The sequence below is a fragment of the Narcine bancroftii genome, chromosome 13, assembly GCF_036971445.1.
Source record: "Narcine bancroftii isolate sNarBan1 chromosome 13, sNarBan1.hap1, whole genome shotgun sequence".
NCBI classification, from domain to species: domain Eukaryota; kingdom Metazoa; phylum Chordata; class Chondrichthyes; order Torpediniformes; family Narcinidae; genus Narcine; species Narcine bancroftii.
The window spans coordinates 64,443,428-64,470,078 of NC_091481.1; the positions used below are offsets into that span (position 1 = coordinate 64,443,428).

General features: G+C 44.7%; 2 protein-coding genes and 1 long non-coding RNA gene across 7 annotated transcripts in view; 2 read left to right on the forward strand and 1 right to left on the reverse strand.

The window, feature by feature from the left end:
* The window catches only part of med25 (mediator complex subunit 25), a 95,289-nt gene extending 89,955 nt beyond the window's left edge, over positions 1-5,334 (forward strand). Inside the window, exon 21 of the transcript XR_011348101.1 lies at positions 5,205-5,334. The gene's annotated coding sequence lies outside the window, so the exon portion shown is untranslated. The remainder of the gene's footprint in view (positions 1-5,204) is intronic.
* The window catches only part of LOC138748526 (protein kinase C and casein kinase substrate in neurons protein 1), a 70,871-nt gene extending 45,296 nt beyond the window's left edge, over positions 1-25,575 (reverse strand). Inside the window, exons 1-3 of one of the 2 annotated variants that reach the window (XM_069908882.1) lie at positions 25,509-25,575; positions 8,330-8,400; positions 7,583-7,839 (exon numbers count right to left, since the gene is read on the reverse strand). The gene's annotated coding sequence lies outside the window, so the exon portion shown is untranslated. Of the gene's footprint in view, positions 1-7,582; positions 7,840-8,329; positions 8,401-14,556; positions 14,763-25,508 lie in introns of those variants that run through there. The other variant, XM_069908883.1, reaches the window with a different exon arrangement.
* Positions 25,576-25,634: 59 nt separating this feature from the next.
* LOC138747906 (uncharacterized) overlaps positions 25,635-26,651 on the forward strand; it is a 12,361-nt gene continuing 11,344 nt past the window's right edge. The window contains exon 1 of one of the 4 annotated variants that reach the window (XR_011347720.1): positions 25,635-25,687. This is a non-coding gene — a long non-coding RNA (uncharacterized lncRNA). Of the gene's footprint in view, positions 25,693-25,846; positions 25,899-26,651 lie in introns of those variants that run through there. The other 3 variants (XR_011347719.1, XR_011347718.1, XR_011347717.1) reach the window with 3 other exon arrangements.

The following is a 26,651-nucleotide window of genomic DNA, read 5'->3' on the forward strand; positions in this document are numbered from 1 at the left end:
TAAAAAATTAAGGTTGTTGATTTTAAATGACTCAGCTTTATTGTGGGCACGGAGGGAAGAATGGTGGAATCCAGAAAAAAGGCCCTTGCCTTTCAAATTTCTCATGATTTATCTATGTTGACACTTTCCGTTGATTGTTTAGATTGGCAAATATCCAGAGTATTTACCTGATGCAGCTCTGCAGTAGCATCCAACCAGGCCAGGTTGCAATAAATATCCAATGCTGCCTCAGAGCAGCTACAGTGCAGTAACATTCTACTGGGCCCTATGCAGCCCATTGCAGTAATCATCCAAACTGGCCACGGTTGTTTAATGCAGCCACAGTCCGGCTACTGCTCAGTGAGGGCCAACCCCGATCCTACATTTAGTGAAACACAAACATTTGTAGACACCATGGTTGAAGTTAAAATACAACGCTGGAGAAACTCAGCAGGTCAAACAGTGTAATTTACAGAGCAAAGATAAAGATGCATAACCAACGTTTCGGGTTTGAGCCCTTCATCAAGGTATGAAAAAATATCGCAAGAGCCCGAACAAAATGGTGGGGGGGGGGAGGGGAAGAGGTAGAAGCATGGTTCCAGAGTCAGGAAGTAATAGGTGTGATAAATGAAGGCACATACCTGCTGGCCGACTGTCCCGAACTGAGGAGTGGCTGGGGATCAATCACCTTTATTCAGGAGCCTATGGGGGTGGGGGGCACAGGAACACAGGCCAATGGGTGTGCCCAGACGGATAAATATATACATACAGTGGTTTGCCACATTCACCCCTAGTTTTTAAAAATAATCTGGTGGGGTGAAATGTAGCAAGAATCATTGAGACGTACAGGGCCTTCAGCCTAACTTGCCCACACCATCCACCTACACCAGTCCCATCTGCCTACATTTGGCCCATATCCCCCTAAACCCATCCTATCCATGTATCCGTGTGATTTTTTTTCTTAAATGTTGCAATTGTACATGATTCAACCACCTCCTCCAGCAGCCTGTTCTGTACACCTGCCAACCTTGAGTTTTTTTAAAAAAAGTTACCCCTTAGATTCCTTTAAATATTCCCCCTCCCTCCCCTCATCTTAAACCTTTATCCTCTGGTTACCGATTCCCCTAGTCTGGGCAAAGGACTCTCATAATTTTGTATACCTCGATCTAATCTGCCCTCCGCAGGAATGGGCAACAGGGAAATCAGTGCGATGCATGCGATCGGACTGAGCTAGCATCCACTCAATGGGCCAAATCATGAAGAAATGTGAATGCGAAGCCGCACAGCATTTGAAAAACACGCGTGCTGGTCACAGACGCTTTTTACAGTGATGTCTTCCTGCCAACTCCACCCAGACATTGATCTATTTCACTTTGTAGACTTGCTGCAGAATTTTGGTTGAAGCTTTCCCTCGTTCCAACTCTCTAACCCTGTTCTATAATGAGAGGCAGCTCACCAGACATCTATCCTTAGGTTAACCAGTTCCATTCCAAGTGCTTATCTCCCCTGTGCCAATAACTACTCATTGTACAGTCAGCTGTTTGGCTTGAAGAATTTTCCCTTTTTTTGTTGTTGTTCCTGCCATTGATCATTTCAGGGATAAGCAAAATAAATTAGAACTCCATGGGGGGCACTGGGTTAATTCTCGGCCTAGGTTCTAAAAGGTAGAGAGCGAAGAGTGCAACGAAACATGATCTTCAATTCACTAAGTGCCTCCAACTTTAATTTCATGTTGCATCTCAGTTTTTTCCCCCGCTGAGCCTTGAGGTCATGTGCTGAATTTTGACTGCATCCTGCCCAAGTCCTGCCGCATCACCCAAAGAGAAGAAAATAGGGCAGAGTTTGCTTGGCAGCAAAACTGACAACGTAGATCAAGGGCAGTGGAAGGTTTTCTGACTGAATTTTTTTTTGTTCTCCCCTGCTGTCGGAAAGGGTTTGGAACCGTGCCACTGAAAAAAGCTCTACGTCTACCAAAGAGAGCAGAGAACAGGCCCTTTGGCCCAACTCGTCCATGCTGTCCAAGATGGCATTCTGGGCTAGTCCCATTGACCTGCATTTGATCCATAACATTGTTCGACCTTCCTATTTCTATCCATAAATCTGTCCCATTGTCTTTTTAATGTTATAATTTGTACCCATTGCTCTAGCTTTCTCTGGCAGCTCACTCCAGATATGGACCACCCTCTGAGTGAAGAAGTTGCTCCTCTGGTCCCTCATAAATCTTGCCCCTTAAGCCATCTGAACTCCATGTCCCTGTTTTCAGGGTCTATAAACAAGCGCATATACCATGTGTCCCTGTTTTCGGGACTAATTTTATACCCAACCACCAGCTCGTTCGAACTGGGTTTTGTACTGTAGTTTACTGATGCACCAAGACCGCGGAGTATGGAAAGGTAAAAATGGCCGGAGTCCAGAGTTAAACCTATCCCCTCTTGTTCTAGAATCATTTAATTTGGGGGAAAGAAAACTTTACCTATGCCCCCTTGTGATTTTATAAACCTTTATCAGGTCATTTCTTATAAAGTAAGAAAAGATGATGAAGCATGCCTATGGACCAGTGCTGCCCCATGGCTCAGGGGACAGATTCGGTCCTGACCTTGGGTGCTGTCTGTGTGGAGACTGAACATTCTCCCCGTGACCCCATGGATTTCCTCTGGGTACTCCAGATTCCTCCCATATCCCAAAGGCGTGCGATTGATAGGCCGCTGAAAATTACCCCTAGAATCTGGGTGGGGGGGGGTGGGGGGGGGAAGGTTATAGAGTCACAGAGCATGAAACAGGTCCTTCAGCCCAATTCCAACCAGGTTTAGTTTAGGGTTAGTGTGTGGCCAGTACAGACTCAGTGGGCTGAAGGTCCTGTTTCCTTACTGTATCTCTCTCAGACTCTATAGCCTTCTATTCTGACACACCCCTGCAGGTATTCCTCCTGTACCATCACTGCTGCTGAGATCAGTTGGATCTGACACAGCCCAGAACTGAAACCTGGGCGTTTTCTGCTAAGGTTGGTTGTCTTTCAAAGCAAGTCACTACCAGGTTAGTCACTGCAGAAATGTCCACCTTTATAACTGAACACAGAGCTTTGATTAGTTATAAATGTGTGGCAGCATTAATATCATAAGGGAAGTCGATGAGAAAGCAGATATTAGTCTGGACTATCAGACGAATCCCAGAGCGGAGCCAGGGGTCCCATCTTACATCATTTGAACCTAAGTGCAGCAGTGGCACACATTATCCACCCGATGGAGAGATAGAGCCTGATATTCTGTTTTCTCCATGTTCCTGTCTGATCCTTGCAGCCCTCTCCAAACATTTATTAGCCTCTGCCAGTCTAAATTTTTTGCCTTAGTTTGGTAATATAATCTACATAAATTTTCACATTGAAAGACTTGCATAGTCTATGATCAGATATTCCAATCGTTACCAATTCACCTAACAGAGAAATTCTTCAAGGAGCTAAAGAAAATAATAAGGAAATTCTTATGGAAAGGGGGGAAAACCGAGGATAGTGCTAGATCTCCCTTCGCCCCCTCCCCTTCGACGTGATCTACCGGGACCATTGCTTGAAAAGGGTGCACAAAATCAGTGAACCGGTGCGGACTCGAAAGGCCAACATGGCCTGTTTCCGCTCCGTAAATGGTTATATATGGTTGCAGGATGACTAGTGTGTGGATGAAGGTGAGCGAAGGATCCGTAAGAACAATGGCCAGTGAGCACGGTCTTGGAACAGACCACTGCGAGGCAATCCTGCATTACTTTGGCTGTTGTGCCTCATACTCTGCCAGGCCCAGTGGTTTGGGACCCAGAGGGAGGTGTTTGTCCTGGGCAAGCACTCAACTCCAAGTCCTTGCTCCGGCACATGGTGCCTTGGACTTCATGGAAAACAGAACAAAAGTTCTGTGAGGACAGAAGAGCTACAAGGCATCGTGTTCATCTTCGCTTGTGAAGGGATGGGCCATGATGATGAGGATAATGGACACATTAATGTGCAATGTTTCAGGTAATTCCTGAAAATGGATGAGGTTTACACAATATATGCCTACCAGTAACTTAAGAATGTTTTAAACAGAACTTGTATCTAAATATGTGATGGTGTAACTGAGTTAAAAGGAACAGCTGACCCTCCCCACCCCACCAACCCCCCGTTATCTGATATTCCAAATTGAAAATGGCTCATCAGGTTCAGTCTGCCACATTCTCCTGGAAGTCACCAGAGCCTCCATTCCTGTACTTCTTTTAAACCAGTTGTGGAGAGACACTGCACAGAAACCGGCCCTTCACCCCCACTGAGTTTGTGCCACCATTTACACCAATCCTGCATTATTCCTATTTTCTAATTCTCTCCCAAAATCCACCACTCACCCACGCTCAAAGGACAATTAACCTATTTACCACGCATCCTTGGGATGTTTGAAGCAAATGGAACACCCGGAGCAATCTCATGCAATCACAGGGAGGGCATACAAACTCTACAGGAACAGCACCTGAGGGAACCCAGGTTGCTGGTGTGCTACATTTGCTGGATGAGCTCAGCAGGTCACACAACATCTACAGGAAGTTGAGGGTAACCAACGTTTTGGGCCCGAGCCCTTCTTCAGGGTATGAACAAAAAGCAAGCAGGTGCCTGAATAAAATGATAGGGGAAGATGGGGGAGGGGAGGGAGGAAGGAGTATGGGGGGGAGGGGGGAAAGCACAGGCTAACAGGTAAGAAATCCTGGGCGAATACAGGTGGGAGGGAAAAAGGTGATGGTGGATGGGGGGGGGGGAAGAATCTAACTGTGATAGGAGATGGAAGGAATGGGGTGGGGAGCTAGAGGGAAGGAGACAAAGGTAAAGAGAGAAAAAGACACACAAGGGCAGTGGAAATTGGAGAAGTCGATGTCAATGTTGGCTGCTTGGAGAGTGCCCAGGGTGCCTAGGCCCTAGATGGAATATAAGATATTTTCCCTCCATTTTGTTATAGCTTTTGTTTGGCAGGGCATGAGACCATGGAAAGACCTGTCAGTGTGGAATTGGAGTGTGGAGTTACAACGGTCAGCCACTGGGAAGTTCCTGTTATTTCAGCTGTCAGAGCAGTGAGGTACCATTCACACCTCAGTGTTTTACCCCTATGCAGGCCTAAAATTTATTATAATTCTGTTAATATCTCCTGCGGAAAATTTGAATTGTTTTTTTTTGTCATGTTTACCAAGAATTAATGAAAAACTTTGTTTTGTGTGCTATCCAGGGCAAGTCAACCTATATGCCACACAACAGGAATAACAACTAAAATACAACTGATAGTGTTACACAGAGATAAAAGTGCAAGGTAACGTGTCACAAAAATGCAGAATATATTAAAGAAAAGTATACTTAAATAGTGCAATGCATAATTTTATTCTAATGGGAGGCCCATTCAAGATAATGGCAAGGAAAAAACTTCCCTTGAATCTGGAGGTTTGCGTTTTCAAGCTCGTGTATGGAGGGGGAGGGGGTAAGAAGAGAGTGTGACCAGCGTGGAGTGGGTTGTCTAATGAAATTCAAGGTCTTCATACCTTATTGAAGGGCTCAAGCCGAAACATTGGTTATGTATCTGCATCTTTGCTCCATCAAGGACACTGTTTGACCAGCTGAGTTTCTCCAGCGTTGTGTTTTAACTTCAACCAGTGTCTGCAGACTTTCGTGTTGTACTCGGGTCCCCTAATATGTTGCCTGCTTTTCGGAGGTTAATGGAGGGGAGATTGGTCTACATTGATGGTCTGAACCATTTTCACAACTTTCTGCTGGATCTTGCAGTCCTGGGAAAAAGAGTTCCTGTACCAAGCCTTACCTTGGGCAAATTCTAACCCTCTCTGGGTTACATCCCTTCCAGCTACCAAAATGTTCAAACAATTCTTATAATTCCCAGATATTTCCTGCTCTGCCACAGCAGGTTTTTCTTTACAAGAAGGAACGTTTGCAGAAGGATCTGCAAGAAGATCATGCTCATGTTCATTAATATGCAAGTATTAGATGTGTGAATGATCACACCATGCAAAGTCGATCTCCCTAAATTCCTGAGAAGCTGCAGCCCTTGTGGTGAGTGTTCTCCCACACAGTGAAGTCGGGGAGAAGTTGAGGAACAACGATGTAACTCGGAGGGAAACTGGCTGTGTTCCTGAGTGCTTTGCTGCCCCTGCTGCAGCAGTAGAGGTCACAGATGTGGGAGGTGGTGGAGTGGTGCGATGGCACTCACTGCCACCATGAGCCAATGTTGGGTGGATCTTCACGTTGATTGCTGTCCGTCAAGCAGTTGATCGCCCTTGAAGGAGGCGCCTAATTCCCAGTCTGCACTAGGTCAGGGCACCGCGAGGTGGCCAGTGTCCAGCTGCCATAGGACGACAGAAAATTGGCAAAAAGAGCCACTTGGTGGAGATCCAGCCAAGATGAAGACCACACTTTGTGTGAATGCAGTGAGCCTCGGTTATAATGCCTAGCCCCGTGTCAAACAGCTAAGACAACCATTTAGCCTCAGGTAAAGGCGCTCATTTGAACAAATGTGGAGAGCTTGGTGCCACCTAATGCATGGACTTCTCAAGGTTTATGACAAAAAAAAAGACATTATTTCCGACAGTGCAAATGATTCAGATTTTCTTTTCAAAAAACTAAAGGTCAGGCGCAGTTGACTTTGTTTGTTGTATACAGCCTGTCGCTTTCTGGACATTTACAATGACCTCCCATTTTAGACCTTAAGCCAAGCATCTGATTGGTTCAATATTGGTCTACCAAGGAGACATGGGGCATTCTTTCCCTGCTATACATCCCTGCACTCCCCTACATTTTCAAACAGAAAACCAATATCCTTTAAAGAACGACTCAATCCTTCCATGCAAGGAAAGGAACCATTCCCTTTCCAACACAGCAACATCACTCACTGCCAAAGCTGTTCCAGGATTTATAATATGCTTCACAATTCCTGAGGAAAAAGTAAAGTTTTCCCTCCAGACCCTGGCTGGTCTCCAGCCTGTAAACTCTCGACAAAGGGCTGTAAACTGATAGCTGTGTAAAATGAGCAAAAGGATTTGAGGAGTTGTTGCCAGTGCCTTCTGCTCAATGCAGTCACAGATAAAATGGATTTATTTTTAACTGTGTGGCGAGCTAACCAGATATATCCACATTCAGGCATACACACACATAGCTCAGGCACACATCAACATATTCCTCCATGCGCACAAACTCACACTCCCTCATATACACAGATACCACCTCACACTGAAAGGCTCAGAAAAATGCACACACACACACACTCATACACTGTTATATACTCACACAAATACACTCAGTTTCACACTCATGCAAATACACACAGTTTAACATTTACACAAATACACTTACTCACACTTTCACTCAAACACAAACGCACTCGCACCATTTTCCCTCACCAACACACACATTCCCTCACTCAGAGACAGACATTTACACACTCAGCAACATACATCCTCCCACATACGCTCACCGATATATTCCCTTGCATTCGGATACGGTTTTTTTTTGAAGAGTTGCTCAAACCGTTTCTTGATTGCCAAAGTAATGAATATTTATCAAAGGTTCCTGCGAATACACACATAAATGTTGCCCAAGGCTCACCTTGATCCTTTGCCAACTCCCTCCAGACCAGTGAAGGAATCTCAGGTGTCTTGAAGCTGATAGACAGGACCAACCTTTGAGGGTAAGGTGAGTAGGAAGAAGCTTCAAAACCCCTGTAAACTTCTGAAGACCAGACCACCTCACTGCTTGGTTGTGCAAGTCCTGCTGTTCTTTCTCTCTCACTCTCACTGTTGTTCCTCCCAGAGAATGCAGAGGAGTGTCACTCTCCCGCACTGAGCATGTGCAGGCTGGAATCACTGGAAAATGGAACGTCAGGGGTGTGTGAGAGATTCTGGAGTCGAGAGGGAGGCCACATACAAGGCTGTGCTGAGGTGATTTTATTTGAAAGGAAATGCAGACAGAAACAATTTCCTTGCCCCTTTCTGAAGCCACTGCACATTCTGCAGGTATAGCACCCTTTCAATGCTTCATTCTAAACACCAGTTTCATACACTGAAGTCTCTCCCAAACATCCCATCTCTTTCATACCTTTAAAACATTGGGTTACTCTCTGAAAATCCCAGAGATACAATCGTAAACAGGCCCTTTGGCCCATCAAGTTCATACCAGCCATCAACCCCTCTTTTCCTCTCCTAACCCAGTTTATTCTCCCCACACTCCCAGCAACTCTCCCCCCCCCTCCCCCCGATTCTACTCCTCACCCACAAATGGGGCAATTTACTGTGGGCAATTAACTATCTCCCCTCCACACACCGGGCCCCGGTTTCCACTCTCCCATAGACTTACCATATTGCTTCCTGTCCTCCTGTGAAACTTGATGATTCACTGCAAAAATGGATTGTTCTGTTGTTTAACACCTAAAAAGATGATTTAAAAGCACGCTGATGTATTAATTCAGAATAATATCCAATTTTTAAAAATTTCAAAACAGACATACACAATAAAAATATATACAAAGCAACATCTTTGCAAATTCACAATGTCCATGCTTGTCTGTACATTCTGTTACTGTACTTTGTGTTAACTGTTTATAGCCCCATTGCATGTGCACCAGTCAGGAAGATCTGCTGGTTTGCCCAGTCTCCTAGCATGGATTAAAGCTTCGCCTGCACCCTTCCTCCTTTCAGTTTTCACCTTTCACACCGTAATCTCACTGATTTGAGGCGTCACAGATTTTGTTTCATTTGCAAGTGAATAGGCAGGAACATTGCAATTTATCCATTACCCTCTGCTATGCCATGAAGTTGGTCCATTGAAAAGAACCTCAGTGCTCCCTCTGTCGGCCAGTTCAATTGTCAGCAACACAGGCAATTGCAATAAATTCAGGTAGTACGGTAGAGCAACGATCACTTCACAGAGTTCTCTGGTGAGACCATCAAAGTTGAGGCTACCGGCCACCATTAATATCAGCCTTCCACTGGAACTCGAGCAAGAGCATCCTGGCTGGGGCTGCATCATGTGTGGTTATGGTTGCTGCAGAGGAATGGATTGGAGGTTAATCCACAGGACAATAAGAATGGCGAGAGAATCACTGGAGTCCACACCAATGTGATCTACTGTGATCGCTGTCTGAAGAGAGTGTGCAAAATAATTGAGGACCCCTTCCGCCCTGCATACACCTTTCAGTTGTTGCCATCAGGAAAGACCTACAGGAGGATCAGAGCCAACATCACCCAGGCTGAGAAACAGCTTCTTCCCACAGGCAGTGAGAATGCTGAATGACCAAAGGAACTGCTCACACTAACCATCTGAGAGTTTTGTATTCATTAAACAATTTTAAAAAAAATTTATTGATTTGCACATATGAATACTTGTCCTGCATATGAATTGTTTGTCTGTATATGTGTTAAATCTGGTTGTGTGTCTGTTTGTTTTGTAGCGAGGAACAGAGAATACTATTTTGTCAGGTTATACTTGTGCGATCAGCTAACAATAAACTTGACAAATGATTTTGGGAAGCAGTTGTCCAAAATCTTGGTTAAATGGCACTTGGGAGTATTGCATCCAGTTCTGATTTCCACGTGACACCAGAGATGTGGTGGCAATGGAGAAGAGTCACCAGGATGTTGCCTAAAATAGAAAATCTGGGTTTATTCTTACTGGAGCAGAGGAGACTGAGAGGTGCCCTTATAAAATGTATAAAACCCTGGAGGGCATTGATATTGAAAGGATATATAGTCAGAATCTGTTTCCCAAGACAGGAGTCTCTAGAATGAGAGCGCAGAGATTTTAAGTGACAGGGTAAGTTTTTTTCGAACAAAGTGTAGTGAATATCTGCCAGGGGATGTGTTGGAGACAGATACAGGATGGGAGAGGAGGAGAGGGATATGGGCCTAATGTGGGTACACATTGTAATCAACATGTTTCATAGACAGTTTCATGAGTCTATGAAACTGCCTGTTTGTGGGCTTTGTGGAGCAAACCATGCTGCTAATCTACACAGGCAAGACCCCTCAACTCTTCCTCCGGTATACTGGCGACTACATCGGGGCTGCCTCATGCACGCACGAGGAGCTTGTCAACTTCATCCACTTTGCATCCAACTTCCACCCTGATCTCAAACTCAAACAACCCACCTGGTCCATCTCTGATAACATTCTCTCTTTACTGGATCTCTCTGTCTCCATCTCGGGAGACCAGCTTTCCACCGACATATACTACAAATCTTCCAACTCCCACAACAACCTGGACTACACTTCCTCACGCACTGTTCCCTGCAAAGATTCCATCCCCTTCTCACAATTTCTTCACCTCTGCAGCATCTGTTTCCAAGTTGAAGTCTTCCAGTCCAGATCTTCTGAAATGTCTGCCTTTTTCCACAAACTATCAACTTAGCCCTCATCCGCATCTCCTCCATTTCTCGTGCATCTGCTCTGGCCCCCTCTTCCCCCAGATGCAACAAGCATAGAATCACCTTCATCCTCACCTATCATCCCACCAGTCTCCACATCCAACATTTTATCCACCGGAATTTCTGGCACTTACTACAGGATCCCACCACTACACATTTTTCCTTCTCCTCCCCTTTCGGCCTTCCGCAGGGACCGCTCTCTCCGTGATTCCCTCTCCACTCATCGCACCTTTGGCACCTTCCCATGTGCCTGCAGGAGGTGCAACATTTGCGCCCACACCTCCTCCCTCACCACGGTCCTGGGCCCCAAACCAGCCATTCAAGTGAAGCAACATTTCACTTGTACATCCAGAGAATTTATTTACTGTATTCGGTGCACCCTTTGTGGCATTCCCTACAGCGGAGAGGCCTGTTGCCAGACTGGGAGATTGGTTCGCTCAGCATTTCCTCTCCATTCACAACCACAGTGACCTCTCAGCAGCCAACTATTTCAATTCTGAGTCACACTCCTATGCTCACAGGTCTGTCCATGTCCGTGTGTACTATCCCACCCAGACCACCCGCAGATTGGAGAAACAACATCTAATCTTCCGTCTGGGCACTCTCCAGCCAGATGGCATTAACATTGACTTTTCTGCTTTAAATCTGCTTGCCGTTTCTTTCCCCTCCTGTCCTTCCAGTTCTTTCACCCACCCATCCCTCCCTCATCACTGCTGTCCCCTCCCTCCTTTCTCCACCTATAATCTCCTGCCTTTGCCACACCCTCCCCCAACTCTTTTTGTTCGGACCCCTGCCGGCATTTTCTCATACTTTGATGAAGGGCTCAAGCCCGAAACGTCGGTTCTGTATCTTTATCTTCGCTACATAAAGGACCCTGTTTGACCTGCTGAGTTTCTCCGGCATTTTGTGTTTTTACTTCAACCACGGTGCCTACAGAATTTTGTGATTTATCTATGAAACTCTGGATTTAGAATTCACCATAGAAATGTCAGAATTTGAAAGTAATTATTAAATCAGTAAAATTATTTTAAAGGTCCCAATTAGTTCATAATGTACTTAAAGCCCCTTGGGTTGGGGTCCTTTGGTCCTTGCACGTGACTGGATGTACTCTTCCATTTACGCTTGAGTCTCAGCTTCTAGAAACTGTTAGGTCTGCTTTGTTCATGAATGAGTGAGACAAACACCAGGCTGAGTCGAAATCAGGGTTCTTTGTTCTTTATTACCGGATTGTAACACTTGCGACCAACCATGTTAGTCGGAGAATGCATTCTGCCGTTATCAGCAAAATGGTGATTTTTTTATACCCTTGGATATGTGCTTAGAACATCATCATATCATTACTTGTCCAATGACTAAAACTGTTGCTATCCTTTCCCTGCTAGCTTCCTGCCTCTCAATCCATCAATGTCTCTCTTATCTTGTAAGTACAAGGATGCATTCACATCTTGTTACAGCCCTGTACATTCCCATCTCATGATGTTTTACCTAACAGGAGTACAAGGACACCTCCCCTTCTTGTTACAGCCTTGTACAGGGTAACTCCCTACACATTCCCATCTCATGATGTTTTACCTTACAATCCCTCCTTTGTCCTCTTTAGAGGACAATCTCGCCCTGACTATGCTACCACCGCGTTACATTAGTTCGCCTATTATTGCCAAGCTCTATACGGGTTCTGTTCACAGGGCAGTTCGGCTGGTGGGCGAGGGCTCCCCCAACCCTCCTTTGCGTACACCCCCCATCCGTCACCCCGATCCCATTGCCCCCAAGCAAAAAACTAGCTAACCCCCCGTACATTAGTAAATTCCCAAGTTAACATATGGTCTACAATCTAATTCATAATACTTGTTCTACAATCTGATTAATAATGTTTGTGTTACAATCAATGTTATAATATTTAGGTTACAAGCAAGGTTAAAATTATATGTGTAACAATCTAATTCACAAAACCCCAGCTGAGACTTAGGCTGCAGACACATTAAACAATGCCACACCACCACCCCTTCACTTGCTATCTTTTCCCATTTTGGCCTTGATAAAGAACATAATAAATAGGAGCAAGAGTGGGCCATGCGGCCCGCCCAGCCTGCTCTACTATTAAATGAGATCGTGGCTGATCTGATGATAGGCTCATCTCCCACCTTTTTTTCCCCCATATTCCTTAATTTTCCAACTTTGTAAAGGGTCCTGACCCAAAACGTTGACCATCCATTTCTCTCCATGGATGTTGCCTTGATTGCTGATCAGTCCACTTCTGCCTGGTCTATCCACCTCGTCCCTCTCCTAGTTCGGCAGAAATGTCAGCGTGTGTCTTAACCATATAACCATATAACCATTTACGGAGCGGAAACAGGCCATGTTGGCCTTTCGAGTCCACACCAGTTCACTGATTTTGTGTGCCCTCTTCAGGCATTGGTCCCGGTAGATCTTCATTCAATAACGATGGGCGAATTCAATGCAGGTGGAATCTGTCATAGAAATGTTTGTGAAACGTGCAGTTCAATATTTTCTGACAATGGCCCACAATTTGTATCAGCAGAATTTAAAGAGTTCTTGCAGCAAGCTTTGACAATGAAGCTGAACCATTTCTGTCAGTGCTTCACTCCACAGGAAATATTCTCACAAACATGTCTTTGTTCACATCCAGCTTGGATCCAGCAGTAGTTCATCCACTGTTCAGGACAGACTTAATTGATGGAATTTCTTACATAATGAGGAGCGCAGAAAACTTGTCAGGAGACTGTGAGCTGCATGTATGAACTGCCCAATTATCCAGTACCAGGCTATTTTAAGCATGTGGAAACAAAGAGGAAATCTTGTCTCTCACTTCCTGATATCTCCAAAGAAAGAAAGGATGACTTGTATTGATCTCTCAAGCTTTGTGGCCCCAGGAAATGCTAGAGTACTTCAAAACCATTCCATCAAGGTTTAGGAGGGTTGTGAAATCATCAAGGTTTGTGTTTCTGCTGTGTCCTCCATAACATTTGGACAAAGAAACATTTTTAAAAGTTTTAAATCTGTAATCAAACAATCCACGTGATTAGTGCCATAATTTCTACATGGTCAAACCAAAATGTACACAAATACCCTTTAATAAAATCTGGAATGTGTAATTTAATCAAGTGAATTATTTGATTCCAAATATTATGGAGGGAGTCCCCAATCTGGAACAAAAACATAACATGGAAACTCTCAGATGGTCAGGCAGCATATGTGGAGAGAGAACCAGAGTTAACGTTTCAGGCTGCAGACCCTCCTAAGCAATTAAATCTATCTTTGTCCCAAATATTATGGAGGGCACTGTAGGTTCATGAGATAGAAGGGAAGGTGCTTCCGCTTGTAGATGAGACAAGAACTAGAGGACACCAGAAGATATAAGACAGAGATGGGGAGTAACTGATTCTCCCCGAGAGGTATTCTCTGCCCAAGGAAGTATTTGAGGCTGCTCACTGAACGTATTTCAGACAGAAACTGATTTTTCAATAGTAGAGGAATTAAGGGTTGTGGGGGCAAACGAATAAGTGGAGTTGTGTCAGCCATGATTTTATTGAATAGTGGAGCAAGCTCAATGGACTAGATGGCCGACTCCTGTTTCTTACATTCTTATATCCCTCTAACTCTCTCCCCCACCTCTCTCTCTTTCTTTCTTCCCCAACCCCTCAACCTCCCCTCTCCCTCTCAGAACATGGTTGCTTCTTTAACCACAGTCTAATCTACGTCAGAGAGACTGGGCACAGATTACATCGCTTTGCTGAGCACCTTCGCTCTGTCTGCATCAGTGACAGAGATCTCCCATTAGCCACCATTTCAATTCTGTGTCACTCTCCCATACTCAGTACTATCCCACCAAGACAATCCCCAAATTGGAGTAACAACACCTGATTTTCCATGTGGGCACTCTCCAGCCAGATGGCATGAACATTGACTTTTTTGGTTTCTGCTCACCTGCTCTCCTCTCCGCTCCCATTTCCAGTTTTCCTCTCTCCCTTCCCCCTCTATTCACCTCGCCATCCCTCCTCCCCTTGATCACTGCTGTCCTCTCCCTCCTTCCCTTTTCCACCTATCACCTCCTGCCTTTGTAACCATACCTCCCCACTCCTCTTTCGTTCGGACACCTGCCAACATTTTTCCATACCTTGAAATGCCGGTTCTGTATTTTTACCTTTGCCATAAAAAGGACACTGCTTGACCTGCTGACTTTCTCCAGCGTTGTGTTTTTACTTCATCCACGGTGTTCTACTTCGGCTTCTTTAACCATGTGTTGGTCCCATCCTCCCTGTCGCACATGCTATCGTTGCTTCTCAGTCTGTAGGAAGGAATTCCTGGCGGCTGCAGGCGGTGTCTCTGCAATCTTGCATGGTGCAGAGTTGGAATGCAGTCTCTGTTCAGAGTGCTGCTTATCATGAGAAGTACAGCATAGTGACCACTGACTGAGACAGCTGGGAGTGGTGTGAAATTTCACATTTCATTCGTCAGATTAAAGAAATTCCTCCAAGAATGCACAAAGGCACCGATTAATACATTGGTGCATATCAGAGTTTTGGTTGGGTAAAGCTACTTTGTAGATTATCTATGAACTTAAATCATTAGGCAGAACAATGTCAACTTCATGAAAATCAAAATCAGATGCTGGAAATAAAGTCATTTAGCAATCTCACTATCCATGGGAAGAAGCTGTTTCTCAGCCTGTTGGTGCTGCCTGTATCTCTTTCCCAATGGGAGTAGCTGAGAGATGCTGTGTGTGGGGTAGAAGGGGTCCTCAACAATTTTGTCCCCATTTCAGATGACGATCGCAGTAGATCATGTCGATGGGATGGAGGGAGTCCCCAGTGATCCTCTCTGCTGTTCTCTTGGCCCACTGATTAATTTCTCTACAGCAACCAGGATGCTCTCAAGAGAGCTGACAAGATGGTGGCTGGTAGCCTTCCCACCTTCGCCTTCTGCTGCTCCATCCTGACAAGTGAGGAGGTCACTTGTTAAGTGGACTCTGATGAACTTGGAGCTTGCTACTCTCTCCAATATTAATGTGTAGTTGGTCATTATTGGTCCTCCTGAAGTCCACGATCATTTCCTTCGACTTGTCCACATTGAGATTCAGGTTCTTCCTCTCGCACCATATCACGAGATTTTCCACCTCTTCTCAGTCGTGAGACTCATCGTTGTTGCTGACGAGGCCGACAACTGTTGTGTAATTGCTTAGGAGGGTCTTCAGCCTGAAACATTAACTCTGGTTCTCTCTCCACATACGCTGCCTGACCATCTGAGAATTTCCATTTTATGTTTTTGTTCCAGATTGGTTATGTTGATTTTCGTGCCAAGACGGCAATGCCTCCAGCAAGTCGAAGTAACCACCAATCACTAAGCAATGCCTCTATTTTGAAAATCTTGTTTCCAGATCCTTGATCACAGACTCTCACTCTGGCCGCCCGACCAACGGATCTCCCGATGGCTCAGTTGCAAATTCACGTCTCAGCCCTGCCCACCTGCCAATTGGAACAACCGATGCCTACGATGTCGCAGATACTTATCACAGTCCTGACCTACACAGTGACGGCCTCATACACTCACTGTGCCCTCTTTGTCTGCTTGGCTGAAGAATCACCCAGAAATAGTCATTTCCGTTCACTGTCCTGGCATCCATTTGCAGTTGTCCTACATTCTCGGTTGATTCTCTCCACTTTTACCCATCAACTCTTTGCTGACTCCACCACACATCTGCACTCCCAGGGTTAGTCACCCAGCAACCTACACATCCCTGAGATATGTGGGAAACCAGAGTACGCGGAAGTAACACACGAGGTCACAGGGAGAACGTGCAAACTTCATGCCGAGAGCACCAGAGGCTAGGATTGCACCCCACCTGTTGAAGCAGTGTGGGTAACGATATCAACTGCCAGAAATTGCCACAGATCAATGCAAGGAATTTAAAGTTGACTTTTTTTTTCAATCAGAAAGTTGACTTTCTTTGAGGGAAGTATTACGTACCGTATACACTCATGGAAAAGTCGACCCCTATTTTTGCCAAAATATATGGAATTTTCCATACATCTCGTGTAAAAGTTGACCCTAGTTGCTCACTTCGGCCCCGGCTGCCCGCAGGTCAGAGCTCTTGACATCTCAGTTGTGGATTCTAACCTGCCCATTGGACTCTTTCCCTTACTGCAGTCCTGACCTACCCCATGATAGGACATGTGTTTTGAGGCGAAAACTCTGTATTATTACTTTAATTCATTGTATTTTTGTTCATTATTTGTTTAGAGATCATTTGGACCTGCTACTGATGATATTTTGAATTCTAGTGGTGAATTTCAGTCTCTCAAAAGTAGTATCAATGTAATTTAAATTTTACTTTCCACAAGTATACGGTATATCGGCACATCTCTGGAAAGTGCTCGATAATTACCAAGGGTACACTGCCCCCTGCTGGTCCTGGCAACTCTTCCTAAGGGGTTTGAGGAGGACAAGGGCTAACAGCTCCCCATCTCAAAAGCATTTTACAGCACAACTGAGAGTGTCCTGACTGGCTGTATCATCACGTGGGACAGTAGCTGCATCATACCGGAATTAAATATGGAGGATCATCAAAACGGCCAAAAAGATCACTCCTTTCCTCCATTGTCAACATTCACCAGGAGGTTTGCCTAAATAAGGCTCAAAAAAGTTATTGAGGATCCTTTCCATCTAGTGCATGGAAGCTTTGACCCAACCATCAGGAAGGAGGTGCATGAACATCAAAATCAGAACTGCCAGGCTAGGAAATAGCTTCTCCCCTCAGACTGATATTGATGAACAGTATCCCGTAACCATCATCCCAAAATATTTAAATGTATTTATTTAAAATTCTATCTTATATATGCAAATTATTACATGCTTAGTTAGGATTGTGTTCATATGTGTGTGCATCATGGTCTGGAGAAATGCTGTTTTGACTAGTTGTATGTGTACACCAGATGATAATAAACTTGAACTTGATTTTCATCCCCCCCCCCCCCCCAATGCACACCCCGATCACAGATTCAGTCACTCCACCACTGATGGCTTGCTTTCAAACTCCAAAGCCATGGAATTTCCTCTCTGAACCACCTCCATGCCACACTATTCCTTCTTGCCCAGAGGACCCCAAAACCCAGCAGCAATAGATATTCACCAAGACAAATGGTTACTTAAACAAAAGTTGCTTTTAATTATCTTTAAACATGAAAACAGGATCAAACTTTAACTTATCACTATTAACTTCACTTAACCCCCCTTCTAATTCTAAGCGCACATTTATGTAATGTGTGTGTTAAGTTCAGAAAAGTTCTTTGATTCACAGACCAAGTTTACTGGTTACAGGAATTCTTATACTGTGCACAGAATTTAACATTTATAAAGTTCACCAGGCTTTGGTGCTTGAAAGGTAAATGGTCACCGCTCAGGAAGATTCTTGTCAGTTTTCAGAGAGAGCTTTGTTGTATTCTAGACTCCCACAACTGATTCCTTTTTAATCAACCACTTCAGTGTCTTGCCGAAGAAACTTGTCCCCTCAGGATTCTCCAGCTGGTAACCTCTTTCTTTCAGGTCACCACAGAGTTCCTTTTTGTGTCTCTTATTTCAAGTGAAACATTAGGCAGCCAGTCCTCTCCTCTTGCATGAACCACAAGAGCTTTGACCAGGCTGAACTAAGCAGTCACAACTCGTCTTCCAAATTGGGTTTTCCACAAGCTGTTGAACACAAACTGATTCCTTCCGATCAGTCACTTCAGTGTCTTGCTGAAGTAACTTGCACCATCAAGTCATATAGCATTCTTTTCCTGTTTCCCTTATCTTAGGTGAAACATTATACACCCAGCCATCTCCTCTTGTATGGAGAACAAGGGCTTTGAACAGGCTGAACTAAGAACTCACAACCTGTCTTCAAAATGGGGTTTTTTCCACAAGCTTGCCAGCTTGTCATTTTCCAGTCCCAGGTGCTTCTACTGAACTGTAGAAGTGTAGATCTGAATTCTCTCTCTCTCTCACTCAGAGAGTCCCTCTTAGCACAGCCAACTGCACTCAGATAGACTGCGGCACCAGACCCAATCTTCTGAGCCTGTTCATCTATTGATTTCCAAAACAATAATCCAGCATGTCCAATTAACACCTACTTGTGAAGTCCTTATGGGCACTCTTCAAAGTTTTTGCAAAGGCACTCAGAGCCTGGACTGTTTGGCTTGAGCAGACCTACACTAAAAAACCTGCCACAATTTATCTCCTTTAAAACCTATCTATATACAATATAAAATATAACAAAATACTCCTTAAATGATGCCTCCCTTGATCGTCTTTGGCCACCTGCCCTGGAAATATTTTAGGATGAACCTTTTGCATAATAAAAGTGCTTAGAGTAGGAGTTGTTGGGGCTGTACTCTTGAGTGTCTTTACCTTCGTGGCAAAAGGGTAATAGAATAAATCCAGTGTGAAACTTGGAGGCTATGGCCAGGTAGAGATCTATTGAGAGTCTAGGCCAGAAGGCAACTACAATCTTGTTTAGAACTTCAGTCATGCATTTAAGGTGAAAGCAGGGAAGTTTAAGGGAGAAGGGTAAGGCAAGTTTTTTTTTACACAAACAGCGGTAGATGCTTGGAACAGGCTGCTAGGAGCATTGCTGGAAGCAAGTATAATTATGGTATACCCAGCGAACTCTATCGCAGCCACTGACCTCATCCACTGAAGAGTTCCAGGCAAGGCGCTGCCTCAAGAAGGCAGCCAACATCATGAAGGATCCCTATCACCCTGGCCACAACCTCTTCTCACTGCTACCTTTGGGCAGAAGATACAGAAGCCTGATGTCCAACACCTCTAGGTTCAAAAACAGTTTTTATTCAACAGCTATCAGGATCTTGAACCTTCCTGTACTATTCTGGTCATAAACTACTCCAGGACCTCTGCACTATTGGAATGTCACTTTCTTTTTTTTTGCACTAACTGCAACTGTTTAACTCTTTAATTGTTATTATTTCTTTTTCAACTTTGGTATATTACGGTAACTTAATGTGTACTGTTGTAATTGGGTATATCGTTCGTACCTGTTTGGCTGTAGCTGGTCAGAATTTCAGTACATCTATATATTGCACATATGTATATGACAATAATCTCTTATACAATTAGTAGCATAAAGAGGCTTCTAGATAAACCCATAATGGACGAATATGTGCTGGCAGAAGAGATTGAGTTTGATTTGGGATTATGTTCAGCACAGACATCGTGGGCCAAAGGGCCTGTTGCTGCAATGATCTTTGTTCTATGTTCCAGGATCTTGATAGTTGTATCAATGATCTTGATACGAAGGCCTATGGGATGTTTGCCTTCATTAGATGGAGGATTGAGTCGAGAGGTTATGTTGCAGCCCTACAGATCTCTGATGAGACTACACTAAGAATATTGTGTTCAGTTGTGGTCATCTTATTATAGGAAGGATGTGTAAGCTAATAGAAAGGGTGCAGAGATTTACCAGAATGTTGCCTGGATTGGAAAATAAGTTTTATGAGGTAAGGTTAGCAGAGCTGGGACAAAGAAGGATGAGAGGTGACTTAATAGTGGTCTACAAGATTCTGAGAGGCACAGATAAAGGTAGACAGCCAGCGCCTTTTTCCCAGGGCAGGAGTAGCAAACATAAGAGGACATCTGGACACTGTGAAAGGAGGGAGGTTTAGGGGAGTCATCAGAGGTTTTTTTTTTACAGAGAGTTGTGAGGTTGGGACAAAAGGAACATTTAGGAGACTTTCAGACACGCACGTGGATGAAAGGAAAATAGAGGGTTATGGGGTAGGAAGGGTTTAGTTGTTTATTGGTAGGAATATACAAGTCAGCACAACATTGAGGGCTGAAGGGCCTGTACTAAGTTGCAGTGTTTATGTCTAAGATGGGTAAAGTTTTGTAAATGAATAAACAGAGCAAGAAAAATAGTTTCTCTGGTGATTTGTAGTTAAGTTTTTCTTATTGATGGAGGCAATGATGCACCCCTGTGAGGAAAGATGTCTTTGATAATTTTCTCCGTGTGTTCATGCAGATGGAGATTCATGAGATTAAGATCATCAAGGTTCATACCTCTTAATTAAAGGGAAAGTGTTAGAGATGTATCAGTCTTTTGTGAGCCCTGATGCTGGCATGTTGAAAGGTTATTTAATTCCTGGGAGTGTCAGAACCAGGCCCAGTAAGGCTTTGATCAAAGTCTGTGCAAGTGGCTTCTGGCTGATGTTGATCAGAAAGAGTCACAGAGTCGTGGATAGAATCTCAAGCCCTTTGGCCCATCATGATGAGGGTGACCATTGAGCACCTGTTTACTCAAATCCATGTTTGCTTCTCACAGCCTCATCAACTCCTCCCATCACCACCTCTGATTTTTCTACTCACATCTACTCGAAGAATATCTTTGGCCAATTAACCAACCAGCCCACATGGTGGGGAAAACTGAGGCTGTCACAGGAAGAATTTGCAAACACAATATGGGTGGCAATCCTCCAGGATATGCAAGTGTTGGAATGGGACTTTTTGGCAGGTTTTCTCTTCACAAATGGGGAGGTGCTGAGGGGCACTGTAAATGGCTCCCAGGAAGCTGAATAAAGCAGTCTGTGGCAGATAGTAATTTTCTCTTTTTAATTTACACTGGTTGATAGGATTATTGGCTACTGTAAATCATCCATGCTGGTTCTTGGCATTCTGGGCTGGTCCCAATTGTTTGGATCATTCTATGCTCTTCCTTTCAATGTCAAAATTATACCACTTTTATAGTTGCCTCTGGCAGCTTGTTCTAAAATGGAAGAGGTTGTCTCTCACACTTCAGGTATCAATGATCAGGAGGGGAGTCACGTGATGGAGTAGTGGCCGGACGGTGAACTCCAGCCCTCTCCAGAAAAGTTGGAAAAAACAAAGGAAAACACAAAGGCACAGAAATAAAAGTTAAAGAAAAGTGAGTATAAAGGTGCAAAGAAGATGGCGATGAAAAAAGAAAAGTCGAAACCAATGGTAAGAAGAGAGGAAGAGAAGACAACGGAAGATGAAGGAGAAGGCCTTACCTGTCCGAAGAGGCCCGCGGTGGAGAGAGAAACCCGCTCCCTCAGGTCGGTAGAAATCGGACTACAAAAATGGCTCACTGAGCCGAGTAAAAGTGCGCAACCGCGCATGAAAAAAAACACACCGACGGGAGGGGGTGACCAGCTGGGGAGTCGATCTCCACAGCCGGCAACGACAGCTGCAGAACACCTGCAGCAAGAGGAGAACACAGAAGACAATGGAAACAAGAAAGAAGAGAAGGGCAACAAAGAAGCAGCAGGTGGCCAACCCAGAGGAAGAAGAAGAGGAAGAGTACAGTGAGATAGAAGAAGAAGGGAAAGGCAAGATAAAGGATTTACTTTCTCTTATTAAAGGATACATGGAGTCATTTAAAGAATGGCAAACACAGGAATTTGATGATTTAAGAAGAAGAATAAACAACACAGAAGAGAAAATGAATAAAATAGATATGACCTTATCAGAAATGGGAAAAAGAATGGACAAGGTGCAGGAACGAGAAGCAGCAGTAGAAATGGAGGTGGAGGACTTAAAAAAGAAATTAGAGGAATCTAATAAAAAAGTTAAAGAGACACAAGAATTGTTAGCTCAGAAAATAGATATAATCGAAAATTATAACAGAAGAAATAACATAAAGATAGTGGGCCTTAAGGAAGATGAGGAAGGCAAGAATATGAGAGAGTTTATAAAAGAGTGGATCCCTAGGATCCTAGGATGTCCAGAACTACAGCAAGAAATGGAAATAGAAAGGGCACATAGAGCATTGACCTTTAAACCACAACTACAACAAAAACCAAGATCTATTTTAGTAAAATTCCTAAGATATACTACAAGAGAAAAGGTACTGGAGAAGACAATGGAAAAAGTAAGAGAGGGCAACAAGCCACTGGAGTACAAAGGGCAAAAAATCTTCATTTATCCAGATATAAGTTTTGAACTCCTAAAGAAGAGAAAGGAGTTCAATACAGGAAAGGCGATTTTATGGAAGAAAGGGTATAAATTTATACTAAAGCATCCAGCTGTATTGAAAATATTTATTCCAGGACAACAAAACAGACTATTCTCGGATCCAGAAGAAGCACGAAAATTTGCAGAACAATTACAAAATAGACTAAGGGATGAAGACGTGTAATAAGAGTAAAAATGACCACGATTTATATGTATGTGGGTAAAGAAATATAAGTGTGTATATGTATAATGTGCATACGTGAATGTATCTGTATTTAGAGGAAAATATAGATAGTATAGACAAGAATTAATAAGGAGGGAACTAAAAGAGTGACCTTTGTTAAATATGAAAAGTGAAATCTTTTCTGGGGGGGGCTGGGTGGGGGGGAGTTGCGGTCACTGCAAAATCAGCTGACGCTTGCGAGTGTATTCGCAAACCCAAATGGAGAGGGGAGATGTTGTTGTCCGACAAGGGATAAAGGACAACACAGGAGGGGAAGGGGAGATTGGGGCTAAAGAAGTTTTAAATAGGAGAATAAGGAAAATGTTTGATGTTTTAGGAATGTTGTCTTATAAAGGGTTTAAAATAAGAAAACAGAAATGGAAAAGGAGGAAAGGTAATGATGGAAAAACAGAAAGGGAAGATAAACAAAGTATAAAATGGCTACGTTGAACTATATGACTTTGAATATTAATGGAATACATAACCAAATTAAAAGGTATCAATGATCAGGAAGATAATGTGGTAAATTGGATCAGCAAGTTTGACACAAAAATTAGTGGTGTAGTGGACAGTGAGGGATCTGGACTGCCTGGAAAAATGATACAAAAAATGGACAATGGAATTTAATGTAGGCAAGTGTGAGGTGCTGTATTTTGAGAGGACAAACCAAGGTAGGACATACACAGTAAATGGTAGGTTACTGAGGGGTGCAGTAACAGAGGGAACTGTGAATACAAATACATAATTCCCTGAAAGTCGAGTCACAGAATTGTAAAAGATTTTGGCATATCGGCCTTCAGAAATCAAAGTATTGAGTGTAGGAGTTGGCATATTATAGTAAAGTTGCACAAGACATTGGTGAAGCCAAATTTGGAGTATTGTGTGTAGTTTTGGTCACCTAACTGCAGGAAAGATATCAGTAAGATTGAAAGAGTGCAGAGATTTACTAGGATGTTGCCTGGACTTCAGGAACTGGATTACAGGAAAAGGTTAAACAGGATAGGACTTTATTCCTTGGAGTGTAGAAGAATGAGGGGAGATTTGATGGCGTAAACAAAACTTATGAGGGGTGAAGACAGAATAAATGCAACAAAGTTATTATTCTTATCATAAAAATACAACACTGGAGAAACTCAGCAGGTCAAACAGTAAACTTTATGTAGCAAAGATAAAGATACCAAACCAACATTTCAGACTTGAGTCCTTCATCATGGTATAAGCAAAATGTATGCAGATGCCAGAACAAAATGATGAAGGGCTCAAATCCAAAACATTTTTGGTTATGTATCTTTATCTTTGCTATATAAAATTAGGGTGGCCATTCCAAAAGGACCATGTCCTCCTTTTGGAATGGCCACCCTTTGACCTGCTCAGTTCTCCATCATTGTGTTATTACTTCAATCATAGTGTCTGCAAGTCTTTTGTGTTTTACTTTTGGTGGGGGGGAGAGAAACGTCTTCACTCAGAGCGTGGAATTAACTGCCGGCTGAGGTGGTGGTGGCGGGCTCAATTTCTGTTTCTAATAAAAATCTGGACAGATAACATAGACTGGGTGCAGATCGGTGGGACTAAGCAGAAAAACTAGAAGGGCCAAAGGGCCTGTTTTCTGTGCCGCACTTAACACACGCCATTGGCAAACTTTAAGTGTGGCTGTTCCAAAGGGGGACCTGGCCATAGGTTACTATAAAAAACCCCAAAATGCAAACACACTGCATATTTATTTATTTACCTATCTATCCATTTATTTATAAGGTACCCCGATGTAAAGCCGCATATTATACCCCTATGTGACTGTCGGGTGGCCACCTGAAAGCGGAGAACCTGGCCAAACTTACCTAACCCAGCTCGGAGAATATCCCCCCCACCGCCCGCCCGCCCGCCCGCCGCACCTGAAAGCAGCGGTGGGACTTACGGCCACAGTCCACAGGAGCCGGCGTTTGCTCGGACACTGCAATCCTTCAGCTGGCACGTTCAGGTGATGGAAAGACGGGCACCTGGACGTCCCAGCTGCACTCCCCCCAGCCGTGTCTGCCGGCACATTATCTGCGCCCGAGCACCTGAAAGCGGCTAGAGATACCAGGCCCTGCCTTTGGGAATGGCCACCCTGAGCTCCCTCTGGGGGCCCATCCAACCTCTCCCTATAACCCCAAGGAGAGCATGGCACGGGCTTCCAGGGCCCTGGGGTGAAAAGGGTGATGGGATTGCCCCTGGGGTGAAGAAAGGGGTGATGGGATTGCCCTTGGGGTGAAGAATGGGGTGATGGGATTGCCCCTGGGGTGAAGAAAGGGGTGATGGGATTGCCCCTGGGGTGAAGAAAGGGGTGATGGTGTAAGGGATACTGGAATGTGAGGAGTCAAGCAAGTGCTAATTAAGGATGAAGTATTATGGATTAAATCAGGGTGAAGGGATGCTGGAATGGGAGGAAGGGTTAGGAAGGGTTATAAAAATATAATAAAATAAGGATCTTCAAAACAGGATAGCAAGTAGATAGCTTTAGCAAGTCTTGGGGATTGACTAATGAGTAAAGAACAAAGACATGATATTTCCTGGCTAACAAGTTTGCAGGAAGGCACATAAACTGATAAGAAGTTAGAATCCACCTGGGCAGAATTACCTAATGCTAAACCAATCCAGGAGGCAGAAGAATGTTAGGGGGAAGGTATCTCTGTACTGAAATGAAATGTATAAAAGTTGGGTCAGCCTCAGTATGTGTGTGTATTCCCAGGGTAAGGGGAAGCACCCAACTTTGCATTGTTGTAATAGTATAATAAAAGTTCTTTGTTTTCAATTTTTGTCTCGAGCAAATTCTGTGAAGGTACTTCTGTTTCTCACAATGGGATTGGCCCTGGGATAGCATAGATGGGCCAAACGGGCCTCTCTACCACGAGCAATGTACAAAAATGCGAGCTTACTTCCCCCTTCGCTGCGGCCTCGCGGGTGAAGGACGGCCTTGCCTGCCTCGTGCCGCTGATCGTCACCACGTGGGAGGGGGTGGGACCATGCGCCGAGCTGATTGGTCAGCCGGCTCGGCGGGACTGTTCCTTTAAGGGCCTTCGGAAATAAGTGATGAACTTAATGGCTTGGAATCGTGGTGATGTGGGGTTTTTTTAATTAGAAATTTCAAATGAATTGGTTGGATTTGAATGATGTTTATCTGTGCTGTGATTGGAAAGTCGGGTTGGCGACGTGGCCGGTGCAGGCGCGCTTCGTGCTGCCGGCTTAGGTCCTGTGGCTGGGCTATAATTAGTGAGCCGGCGGCGTTTCCCGCCTCAGTTGACGGGCGGTCGGAGCGGTGAGAAGTGGTGAGGGATAGCAATAGGGACTGGGGGGGGGGGGAAGGGAAAAGAGAGAGGGGGGGAAGGGAAGAGAGAGAGGGGGGAAGGGAAGAGAAGAAAGAGAGGGGGGAAGGGAAGAGAGAGAGGGGGGAAGGGGAGAGAGAGAGGGGGGAAGGGAAGAGAGAGAGGGGGGGAAGGGAAGAGAGAGAGGGGGGAAGGGAAGAGAGAGAGAGGGGGGAAGGGAAGAGAGAGAGGGGGGGGAAGGGAAGAGAGAGAGGGGGGGAGGGAAGAGAGAGAGGGGGGGAGGGAGGAGAGAGAGAGGGGGGGAAGGGAAGAGAGAGAGAGAGGGGGGAAGGGGAGAGAGAGAGGGGGGAAGGGAAGAGAGAGAGAGGGGGAAGGGAAGAGAGAGAGGGGGGAAGGGAAGAGAGAGAGAGGGGGGAAGGGAAGAGAGAGAGAGGGGGAAGGGAAGAGAGAGAGGGGGGGAGGGAAGAGAGAGAGAGGGGGAAGGGAAGAGAGAGGGGGAAGGGAAGAGAGAGAGGGGGGAAGGGGAGAGAGAGAGGGGGGAAGGGAAGAGAGAGAGAGGGGGAAGGGAAGAGAGAGAGGGGGGAAGGGAAGAGAGAGAGAGGGGGGGAAGGGAAGAGAGAGAGGGGGGAGGGAAGAGAGAGAGAGGGGGGAAGGGAAGAGAGAGAGGGGGAAGGGAAGAGAGAGAGGGGGAAGGGAAGAGAGAGGGGGGAAGGGAAGAGAGAGGGGGGGGAAGGGAAGAGAGAGGGGGGGAGGAAG